Source organism: Asparagus officinalis, chromosome 8, assembly GCF_001876935.1.
Source record: "Asparagus officinalis chromosome 8, Aspof.V1, whole genome shotgun sequence".
NCBI lineage: Eukaryota > Viridiplantae > Streptophyta > Magnoliopsida > Asparagales > Asparagaceae > Asparagus > Asparagus officinalis.
The window spans coordinates 112,308,545-112,321,031 of record NC_033801.1 but is presented as its reverse complement, the minus strand read 5'-3'; positions in this window follow the sequence as shown (position 1 = coordinate 112,321,031).

Genomic DNA, 12,487 nt, shown 5'->3' with positions numbered 1-12,487 from the left:
CATTGTCTTTTCCTTATTATTAATTATTTTATCAACTGAGATGTAACTAGAAACTGAAATACAATTTAGTGGGATATTCTATTCCTACTTGTAAATTAAGAAACTTATTTCCATAATACATAATGTTCATGCTTCTCAATTCTTTGAATTTAGAAGCGCTAACATGCAACTTTGAAGTTGTGTTACTTATTAGAGCTTACTGTCTCTATTTTGTTGAATTGCTGTCGGAACACCGATCACTTTTGAATTGTCTGCAAAGATGATCCACCTATCAAATAAAATGTTTGAGCCTCCACTGGAAAGCAAATAACAAAATTTCTTTGATGAGCATGTCTTAAGAGCATATTTTTTTTAACCTTCTAGTCTGTGCTGTAAGAGGTAAACCTATGACAGAAAGGGGGGAAGTGGAGGCGCCACGCAAGGCACTGAGAGTAGAATAAACTGGCTCATTCTGGTGCATGTAGGAATCTAAGCTTTTGACCAGGAGAACTTGCATTGTATGGTTATTTTCACTATTTAGAAAACATAGGAGCTGGCATATTGTAAGATGTGTTAATTGAGTAATTCAAGTTTCATCATTGTAGCTTGTATCATGCCAAATAGTTCTAATACACTAGCTGAGTGATGGTAAAGCATGTGATTATGTTGTCAAGCAACTATGACCTATGGTCGTTATCCTGCTATGCGTTTGGATTTAAATGGATTCTATATCTGCATACCTAACAACAATTCTTGTATGTTTTGATCCAATGGATCCAGTTTTATCCAATCAAATTGATCTATATAACCATGGAATCTTTTACCAACTACAAAAGATAATACAGTGAAATACTCAGATGATTATTATTGATTAGAAGACAGTGCTATATAGAGATACAAGCAATCCAATACAAATTCTATACGGGGAAGAGCTAAAATAGGATATTTCCATATCATGGGAACAGAGTCCTTGCGTCACTGTATGAGTTGAATATTAGTTACCGGTTTTGAGCGTATCGGATAAAGTCCTTGCCTATATAAATCCCCTTCATGTTTTTATTTCTGCATCATGATTTGGATCAGGACGTCAAATTTATCCGGAATCATAGCGTTGAAGGTATGCATAACACTCTTAAGTGACCTGAGCTCTACAACATCGACATCAACTGCTTATTCTATTGCATTGTCAGCCCTTCAACCTAATTAATTGGAAAGTGCAATATGGGCATTGTTTGCATGCATTAACCACTGCAATGGCATCCATTTCTCTTTCTTTTGTGTTTCTGTCCATCAGCTACTTGATTCTGTCCACAAATTTGAATTTCCCTGTATTAACCATTTCAGGCATTGTCTGTGTGTAAAAGCTTGTACTATGTTGTTCACTCGAAAAAAGAAACAAGGCACTATTTTTTGCTTCAATAAAAGGAACTATTATTTATTGGCCCTTATCAAAGATTTGGATGCAGTATCTCGGATCAAATTTACACCTGTATTTCTGTATACTATAATTTTTTTCTCTCTCTTTGTTTCCCTTTTAGTTTCTGTAGTTACAACATTTCCTTATCTGCTTAAGATTGGCTGGACTTCACTGATGGCAGTTATTCTAGTTCTCAACAGGGAATCTGCTAGACAACTCAGACTAATGCCTGCCAACATTCCCAAATCTGTCGGCTTTGCAATTAGGCACATGCTTTCATAATGATCATATCGCGTTCATTGTTAATTTTCTTTAGGACACTCCAAATCTCGAACTTCTTTGGATAAACTTTGAGGTAAGACTCTAATTGTTTGGCAAAGTCATTGTGTTTTGGGTATTTTAAATCAACTGAATATTCTGCTTTGCTTTCTGTAGCTTGCGCGTTGCTGCGAGGATAAGACTACAGTGGAAGTCGAAAGTAGTCAGTCTGAAAATTCTACTTAATCTCATGGGTGCGACATAAATGTTGAAGATGATATCAGCAAAATCATTGAAATTGTCTGCTTTCTGGCCTCCAATGTAAGTGTATGGGGGTGAAGTGGCAATGCATATTAGAACTCTGTCGGTTGGTTTAGTGTAGTTATAGACATGTGTCACTAAACTTATTTTTTAAAATTAGTATATTTCCATGAATCTTTCTCAATTTGTTTTGAGCCTGTTTGCATGGATACAGCTCAACGTATTTTCTCATATATTTGGCATTGTTAAAAAGGTTTCTTTACTGATCTTGACAAAATCCACAAAATGCTAGAAAAGCTTTAAGGCCCTTATGTTGAAAACCCTTGTATCGAGGAAAGCCACATCTCCTGGTTAAAATTGGTTGACAAGGAGATTCTGAAGGGGGTGATGAGGTTTATAATTGAAATCATGTTAGATATCTGCATGTGGATCCAATCCCAAGTAAGAAAGTTTTCCTTTTATAGATGGCATTCAGCATGTCACTGTGCAAACATAGTGAATACGGGCTGAATCACCAAATTGGTATTTTAGTAGGAAACACTATACAATTTGGTGTTTGTGGTTCCTCTGGTAACATCAAGGTGGTAGTAATGATTTTTCACAGAAAATTTCAAATTGGAAAGTGTGTTCTACTAAAATACCCATTTGGTTATTTGGCCGCTGCAGAAATTGGATATTTACCTTAATGTTGCAGGAAAAAGTAAAAATACCAAGTCGAAAAATGTGTTCTACTAAAAGTACGAGTTGGTAATTTTGCCATTGAATAAGCATGCAATTAATGTGTAATGTACATGGTCATCTTCGTAGAGTCATTAATGATCCCTGGGTTTCTCTTTGTCACGTTCTTTCTCTAAAAAAATTTTTTGCCTGCTTTTGTCCTAAAGCACTCTAGGAATCGTCAGAAATTTTAGGTACTTCGTAGTTAGCTTAGGGGTTCCTTTTAAAGACCACTGGCCCACAGGCATGAAATCCTGTTTAATGAATAAAAACTGTATGAAATTACTCAAGATCACAAAACTAATAAATGAAGATAGTAATAATTTTGATTTCTGATACTCTGACACGTTTCAGCGAAAAGATAGTGTATCTGAGGATAAATTGGTACATCAAGTAATGGATGAAATTACATTTAGATATCTTGTGAGTTTAGCAGTATATGAAAAACTTGATATGCGTCTAATGAACGTAGTCACTGCTTATTTATATGGAACATTAGATAATGATATCTATATGAAAATCCCCGAAGGATTTAGCATGCTTGAAGCATGTAAATCAAATCCTAGAGAAATGTACTCCATTAAGTTGTAAAGATCTTTGTATGGACTCCAGCAATCTGGACGAATGTGGTATAACCGCCTTAGTGAATGTTTAGTTAAAGAATATTATACAAATGACCCTATATGTCCATGTGTTTTCATAAAGAGGAACGGGTCAAATTTTGTGATCATTGTTGTATATGTTGATGACCTTAATCTGATTAGAACTCCTGAAGAGCTCCAAAAGGCGATTGAATATTTGAAGAAAGAATTTGAGATCAAAGATTTTGGGAAAACCAAAATTTTCCTTGGTTTACAAATTGAGCATTTAGAAAATTGGATTTTTGTTCACCAAACTGCTTATATGTAAAACCCCGTAAAATAGAGTGAATAAATTTTTATTGTGAAATATATATTTATATCATAGATAAATGTGATAACAAGTGTTTGGAGATCAAACAAGTGTATATATGTGAGAGAAATCAAGTGGATAAGACCAGCACACAAACAAACATGCACAAACAGGGGATTCCCTATCCGGTCGACCGTGGCGGTCGACCGCTGAGCGTGCAGGCGAGCAGAAAACTTTTTGCTTCCTGTGCGGTCGACCGTGACGGTCGACCGCCGAGCAGTTTTTGTTTTGGCCCAGTTCGGGTCTGTTCGGGTTTTGGTTCGGGTTTAGCCGTACGTATATAAGCTTCTTCACCCGAAAACCTCCCTCTTTCATCAGTCCTAAACCCTAACAACCCCCTCTCCCCTCTCAAACCCTAAACCTCTTTCATTGGGCGATTTTTGGAGGAGGGCTAACACGAGATCTACCGGTGTTCAGCGAAGGAGAATCTTTCCCACACGTTTTTGGGAGTTTATCATCACCCCTCAGGCGAGTTTTATCTCGCCCAACCCTGCACACATGTTTTAAACGATTTTTATTGAGTTTTCATATGGTTTTATTGAGCCAAAAATGCTATTTTGTGTGTATAGATAAATCTCTATAGTATATGATGTAAAGACTAAAGTTTTGGCTTATAAAAATCCACTAACGAATTTCTTAATGCAGATCTAGATATGAAAATATTTCTAACAAGAGTTTTAAATGAAATATTCCTGCTTTCATATGTTTCGACATGTTTATACGTATTCATGAATGATTTCGATTTATCTAAAGTGTTCAGAACCTTTTTCCACATGTTTTAGAAATGCTAAATCGTTGATAGAGGGTTGGTAGTGTTCGAGATTTACATATGAAAGTTTTTATATCAAAACCCTTAGAGCAAAAAACCTGCAAAAGGTTTTCTGCACCTGAGCGGTCGACCGTGGCGGTCGACCGTCGGGCGCGTAGCAAAAGCAGGAAGCTTCTGTTTCCTACGCGGTCGACCGTGGCGGTCGACCGTTGGGCGCGCAGATGAGCAGAGACTTTCTGCTCACAATGCGGTCAACCGCAGATATTCGGTGGTCGACCGTGAGACCTGTTTGTGCATGTGTACGTCGTTTGCGTGCGGTAGTGTGGCTGGCGAGACACCTAGGTTATATGGGTTCGTTATATACTGAGATTGGTGTACATGAGTTGACTATGGACATGGGTCTTAGATTTATTCACTGGGGTATGAGAGTGAATGGTATATATGCTTTTGCTTGTATTTGTTCAGTGTATGATATTAATCGTATGCAGTCCATGCGTTGGACACTTGTCTATTACGGCCCATGTGTTGGGCCTTAATCATATAGTTCATGTGTTGGACATTTACCCATTTCAGTTCATGTGTTGGACCTTCATCATATATAGTCCATGTGTTGGGCTTTTACCTGTTACAGTCCATGTGTTGGGTATTTATCATATGTAGTCCATGTGTTGGACATTTATCTGAATTTTCTTATCTAACATATAGTAGATGAAGTCCATGTGTTGGACAAGTATCTGGCATCAGTCAGGACATTTCGATAGTATGATTGGAGATGGAGTTATTGCTCCACGTTGTAGTTCGGATTTGGTATTTAAATATTTACAATTCGAACTACGAGAGATGTACCTATACTCGTTTTGTAAATTTCTAAATATCAAACTCCCACATTATTTTACAGTCGATGATTTGCTATCTATTATGTATCTACAACTATTTTCTTATCCTTCCTAGCCCTTTCCCCTGAGGTTGGCTGAGATGTTACTCGCTATAGCGCTTTGACACTCGTTGTCCCTAGGGCTGAGCATGGTTCGGTTCAAACCGAAAAAATCGACCGAACCGACCCGAACCGACCCGAACCGACCCGAAAAAAACGGTTTTAAGAGTAAGGTGGTTCGGGTCGGGTTGACAACTTTTCAAACCGAACCGACCCGAACCGACCGAATATATTCCCAAAACTTTCAAACCAGTTCGCGTTTACCCGACCCGTCCCAAACCCTCAACCCTAACTTCATTTCCTCTCATTCCCAAATCCCAGCCGCCGCTACTCATTCCCAATTTCCCATTTCGCTCGGCCTCAATCCCTCTCTCTCGCTCTCTCTTCTTCCAAGACCCCGGCCCTTACTCTCAAGGTACATAGTATTAATTTTTCTTCAATTTCCTCTGTTGTTGTCTTTGAATTGAACATGAAGTAGGTGGAATGGGCGCTTCTTGTTGGAGTATGTTAGTGCCCTTTGAGTTGGATTTTCCCCATTTAATCACTCAATTCAGCACTTCTGTGTATGTTGGGCAGCAAGTCCGGCGCATGGAGAGTCACAGGTTGATGAGATGTCTTCATAGATTCTATCTAGATATTTATTATTTTTGCAATTTATGTCAGAACTCCATAGTAGATGTATTTATGAACATTTGAACTATTGTTTCTAGTTTTGTAAAGGCGATGTGCCTAAATGTCATTTCATTTGACTTCCTATTGTGAGACAATTGTATCAGTCAGATGTTTTCTTCTCAGAGATTTATCTATTTATATCAGCGGTGATAATTTTTTTTAAAGTATCTGTTGTTTAGTATATCTTCTGTATATTTTCTCTTGCATGTTTTGTGCCAACACCCATTATTGATTCCACTAAATAGATAGTAACTGTGATGGTGAAACATGTCGTAGCATGGTGTTTGGTGTTTGGCAGGTTTGACATTCTTGGTTTCACCTTGGATTGCAGCCTTGTTGAAACCAGGGGCGTCACATTATATCCAGAAGATATTAAAGCGGTTCTACATGGATAAAGCACATCCATTGAGTACTCCAATGGTCGTCAGGTTATTTGATCCCGCTAAGGATCTTTTTAGGCCAAAAGAGGAAGGTGAAGAGATTCTTGGTCCTGAAGTACCATATCTCAGTGCAATATGTGCACTAATATATCTTGCTAATTGTACAAGACCAGATATATCATTTTCTGTGAATTTATTAGCAAGATTTAGTTCATCTCTTACAAAATGACATTGGAACGGTATAAAGCATATTTTTCGCTATCTCCAAGGAACAATTGATCTTGGCTTATTTTACTCTTATAATTCTCGACCTGAATTGCTTAGATATGCTGATGCTGGGTATTTATCTGACCCGCATAAAACAAGGTCTCAAACTGCTTATCTATTTACATGTGGTGATACCGTTATTTCATAGCGATTATACGAAGCAATCAATTGTTATCACTTCTTCGAATCATGTTGAAGTAATAACAATTCATGAAGCCAGTCGAGAATGTATTTGGCTAAGATCAATGATCCACTATATCCGGAAAAATAATGGATTGTCTCCTGAAAATAAAAATCCTCTGACTATTTGTTTGAAGACAACGCAGCTTGTATAGCTCAATTAAAAGGAGGATATATTAAAGGAGATAGAACGAAACACATTTCACCAAAAATCTTCTTTACACATGATTTGCAAAAGAATGGTGAAATCGTTGTGCAACAAATTCGATCGAGTGATAATCTGGTCGATTTATTCACCAATGCATTGCCAACTATAACTTTTGAGAAATTGGAAAAAAAAATATTGGAATGCGTCGGTTGAAAGATCTGAAATGATATTTGAATCAGGGGGAGAAACTAATACACAAGAATAATGTACTCTTTTTCCTTCACTAGGATTTTTTTCCACTAGGTTTTTCCTAGTAAGGTTTTAGCGAGGCATATTATGTGTAATGTTGGACATCCAAGGGGAAGTGTTATGGAACAATTAAATAATGTGGATGTCCATTTAGTTTCCCAAAGAGATTGATACATGTATTACCCCTTAATATTCTCTATGAGTAATTAATATGATTCATGTATCATCATCTTAGTTTGTATATAAATAAAGGTATTCCTACCTCACTTTGCAATGAGAAATTGATAAAATAAAATTCTTTCTACTTCTTGTCTACTTTCTCTACTCTACTTTATTTGTTTTACAACATCAAAACATTTGTAGGCTTAGAAGCTTGTGTGAACGGTAATTGATACCTTATTACAATGCAGATCCTATTTGAGCACTCTACATGCAAATACTACTAACACAAATCTTTTCAGAAAAGACAATAAATACACTTATTATAAGCTTACTCGAGTGCAAGTTCCGATCCATATCCACATCTCCCTATCAATCGGCATGTTGGTTGTTCTTGTAGAATACTCCGCTTGTTATGTTGAGATCAGGTGAAGACCAAACCTTGCAGGCGAGACGAGCTCGAAGTCGCGGCGGCTTCAGGCGAAGTCAGAGACGCGCAGGTGAGCTCGAGCAGTTGAACTCGAAATTGGCGAACGCGATCCTCGGCCTTGGGGTCTCGACCCTCGCGTTCGAACGTGCCGACCATCGCGTTTTTTGGGTCCGACCTCGGCGTCCGTCGCTCCCACCCTCGCGTTCCAGTTCGGGCCGCTGGCGACAGGCTGTCGCCAGCCCATCAATCTCGCCTATAAAAGCACCCCATCGCCCTAGGGTTTCTGTGCTTTTTCCCCCTCCGATTTCTCTCTCTGGCGGCGGCGAAAACCCCAAAACGCAGCAGCGTTCATCCCCAAATCGCAGTAGCGATTTTTGATAATCTCCAGCTCTCAATCTCATTTGAGGGGAGATTAAGAATAGAGTTTAAGAGAGAGAGAAAATTAAAGAGGGGGGGATTTATATAGTGGGTTGTTTATTTATTCTCAAGAGAGAATTGAAAGGGTTTATTCCCTTTAAGTATTAACACTGTAGCTACAGTGTTCTTCTGAGAGATCTTATTTTTGATTTGCTCTTAAATTGTAATTTCTTGTTTGATTAATAAGAAATTAACTGTGTGGCTCCCGAGGACGTAGGCTATTGCCGAACCTCGTTAAAACTTGGTGTACTGTTCTCTATTCTGCGTTTCTGTTGCATTAGGGATTTCGGCGTTAAATTTCTAACAACTGGTATCAGAGCGTGAAACGATCTAGAGGAAGTCAGATTCAAGTGGGAGCCATGGCCGCAGATGAGGCAAAAATGAGACTTGAGAAATTTGATGGAACAGATTTCGGATTCTGAAAAATACAGATAGAGGATTATCTGTACCAGAAAAATCTGTATCAACCACTATCGGGGAAGAAGCCAGATTCTATGAAGGCAGATGAGTGGAACCTTCTAGATAGACAAGCCCTCGGAGTTATCAGATTGACATTGACTCGCAATGTTGCGTTCAACATAGCAAAGAAGAAGACCACGGCAGGTCTTATGGCAGCTCTCTCAAATATGTATGAGAAGCCATCAGCCACGAACAAAGTTCATTTGATGCGGCGGTTATTCAATCTGAAAATGGCGGAAGACGCGTCAGTAGCACAACACCTCAATGAACTTAATACGGTTACAGCCCAATTGAGTTCAGTTGAGATTGAGTTTGATGAGGAAGTTCGGGCGTTGATACTTTTGTCTTCCCTACCAGAGAGTTGGAACGCTACAGTCACGGCAGTGAGTAGCTCATCGGGAAAGAAAAAGTTGAAGTTCGACGACGTTCGTGATTTGGTTCTCAGTGAGGAGATCCGACGGAGAGAGACGTGTGAAGCTACAACCTCTTCAGTATTACATACAGAGTCAAGAGGTAGAAATTCAACCAGAGGAAACGGACGAGGAAAATCAAACTTCAGAGGTAGATCAAAGGACAGGAGGTCCAAATCAAGGAATCCAAGCAACAGCTCGAAGGCTATCGAGTGTTGGAATTGTGGAAAGACCGGGCATTACAAGAATCAGTGCAAGAGTGCACAGAAAGAGAAGGAGGCAAAGGCAGAGGTGAATGTCACATCCACTTCAGGAGGAGACGACGCATTGATATGCTCTTTGGAGAGCAAGGAGGAATCTTGGGTGTTAGATTCAGGAGCGTCGTTCCATGCTACCTCTCAGAAAGAATTCTTCAAGAAGTATCCGTAGGCCAGTTGGCTGGCGAAGGATACACCACAACCTTCCATGGAGATGATTGGAAGATCTCAAAGGGCGCAATGACGATTGCCCGAGGCAGGAAGACTGGTACCCTATATATGACAGCAGGTGCACGTTGTTCGATCTCAGTTGCAGCAGGCAATGAGACTTCAAAGCTGTGGCACCAGAGACTCGGTCATATGAGTGAAAAGGGGATGAAGATTATGCACACAAAGGGAAAACTCCCAGGACTGCAGTCAGTGGAGATGGATATGTGTGAAGAATGTATACTTGGAAAGCAGAAGAGAGTCAGCTTTCAGACAAGTGGCAGAACCCCCAGGAAAGAGAAGCTAGAGCTCGTTCACTCAGATGTTTGGGGACCAACAACCACCGCGTCCATTGGTGGAAAACACTACTTCGTGACTTTTATCGATGATCACTCTCGAAAAGTGTGAGTCTACTTTCTGAAGCATAAGTCAGAAGTATTTGAGGCTTTCAGGAGAAAGAAAGCTATGGTCGAGAATGAGACCGGTCTGAGAATAAAGAAGCTCAGGACCGACAATGGCGGTGAGTATGAAGACACCGGATTCAAGAAGTTCTGCTATGAGCACGGGATCAGAATGGAAAGAACCGTGCCCGGCACGCCTCAGCAAAATGGTGTAGCTGAGCGGATGAACCGAACGTTGACAGAGAGAGCCAGAAGCATTCGAGTACAATCAGGCCTACCGAAGCAGTTCTGGGCAGAAGCGGTCAACACAGCAGCTTACTTGATCAACCGAGGTCCATCGGTTCCATTGGAGCACAGAATACCAGAGGAGGTATGGTGCGGAAAGGAGGTAAAACTCTCACATCTTAAAGTTTTCGGTTGTGTAGCTTACGTGCATATTAGTGATCAAGGCAGGAATAAGCTTGATCCCAAGTCAAAGAAATGCACTTTCATCGGCTATGGTGAAGATGAGTTCGGCTACCGCATTTGGGACAACGAAAACAAGAAAGTGATCAGGAGCAGAGATGTGATATTCAACGAGAAGGTGATGTACAAGGACATACACAAGACAGATGACTCAGAGAGGTGGATGCAGATGATGTCCCGAGTAACCTCTCGGAAGAACCCAATGCAGAGGGTCCTCAGCCAGAAGAGCCTGTTGGACAAGATGATGCGCAGGAGCCCGACGCACCAGCTTCGATATTAAGAAGATCTTCTCGTCCTCCTGTACCCAACAGGAGATATATGAACTATCTGTTGTTAACAGATGGTGGGGAGCCTAAAAGCTTTGATGAAGCTTGTCAGTGTGGAGATGCGAGCAAGTGGGAGCTTGCCATGAAAAATGAGATGAAGTCCCTCATCTCAAACCAGACGTGGGAACTAGCTGAGTTGCCCACGGGTAAAAAGGCACTCCACAACAAATGGGTGTACCGGGTGAAAGAGGAACAGGATGGTTCCAGAAGATATAAAGCCCGGCTAGTTGTCAAAGGTTTCTAGCAGAAGGAAGGAATTGACTACACCGATATTTTCGCTCCCGTGGTGAAGCTAAATACTATCAGGACCGTGATGAGTATTGTAGCAATTGAAGATCTTCATCTCGAGCAGTTAGACGTGAAGACGGCGTTTCTTCACGGAGATCTAGAAGAGGAGATATACATGCACCAGCCAGAAGGTTTCTCAGAAGAAAAGAAGAAGAACCTGGTGTGCAGACTCAAGAAGAGCTTGTATGGCCTGAAACAAGCCCCAAGGCAGTGGTACAGAAAGTTTGACGGCTTTATGCACAAGGAAGGTTTCCAGAAGTGCAACGCCGACCACTGTTGCTACTTCAAAAGATATCAGTCCAGCTATATCATCCTACTGCTGTATGTTGATGATATGTTGGTTGCAGGAGCAGATATGGAGGATATCAAGAGTTTGAAGCAGCAGCTGTCAAAGGAGTTTGACATGAAGGACTTGGGTCCAGCGAAGAAGATCCTTGGAATGCAAATCACGAGAGATAAGAAGAGAGGTCTCTTGCAGTTATCTCAGACGGAGTACATCAACCGTGTTTTGCAAAGATTCAACATGGGCGACGCCAAGCCTGTGAGCACACCCTTGGCTAGCCATTTTCGCTTGTCGAAGGATCAGTCTCCTCAGTCAGAAGAAGAGAAAGAGAATATGGCTCAGGTTCCTTACGCCTCAGCTATCGGAAGTTTGATGTACGCAATGGTCTGTACGAGACCAGACATTGGCCATGCAGTGGGAGTGGTCAGCCGGTTTATGTCGAATCCAGGAAAAGCTCATTGGGAAGCGGTCAAGTGGATTCTGAGATATCTACGAGGCACCACACAGAAGTGTTTGCACTTTGGTAAGGGAGAGGTAGAAGTGCAAGGGTACGTAGATGCAGACTTCGGCGGCGAAGTTGATCACCGAAGAAGCACCACCGGCTATGTATTTACCGTCGGAACTACAGCTGTTAGTTGGATGTCACGGGTACAGAAAATTGTTACCCTATCCACTACAGAAGCTGAGTACGTTGCAGTGACTGAAGCCAGTAAAGAGATGATATGGCTTCAGGGTTTGTTGACAGAGCTGAGATTCAAACAGGAGAAGAATGTTTTGCACAGTGATAGTCAGAGTGCGATACACTTGGCGAAGAATTCAACATTTTATTCTAGAACGAAGCATATTGCGCTTCGGTACCACTTTATCAGATCCCTGTTGGAAGATGACGTGTTGAAACTGGAAAAAAGATTCCAGGAAGTAAGAATCCAGCAGACATGTTAACCAAGACGGTGACAGTTCAGAAACTGGAGTTGTGCGCAACTTCAGTTGGCTTTCATGCATAGATGATGAGGGCGGAGCCACACAGGAGAGGAGCTTGTTGAGATAGCCTGCTGACGGCGGTTTGATCTCCAAGTGGGAGATTGTTGAGATCAGGTGAAGACCAAACCTTGCAGGCGAGGCGAGCTCGAAGTCGCGGCGGCTTCAGGCGAAGTCAGAGACGCGCAGGTGAGCTCGAGCAGTTGAACTCGAAATTGGCGAACG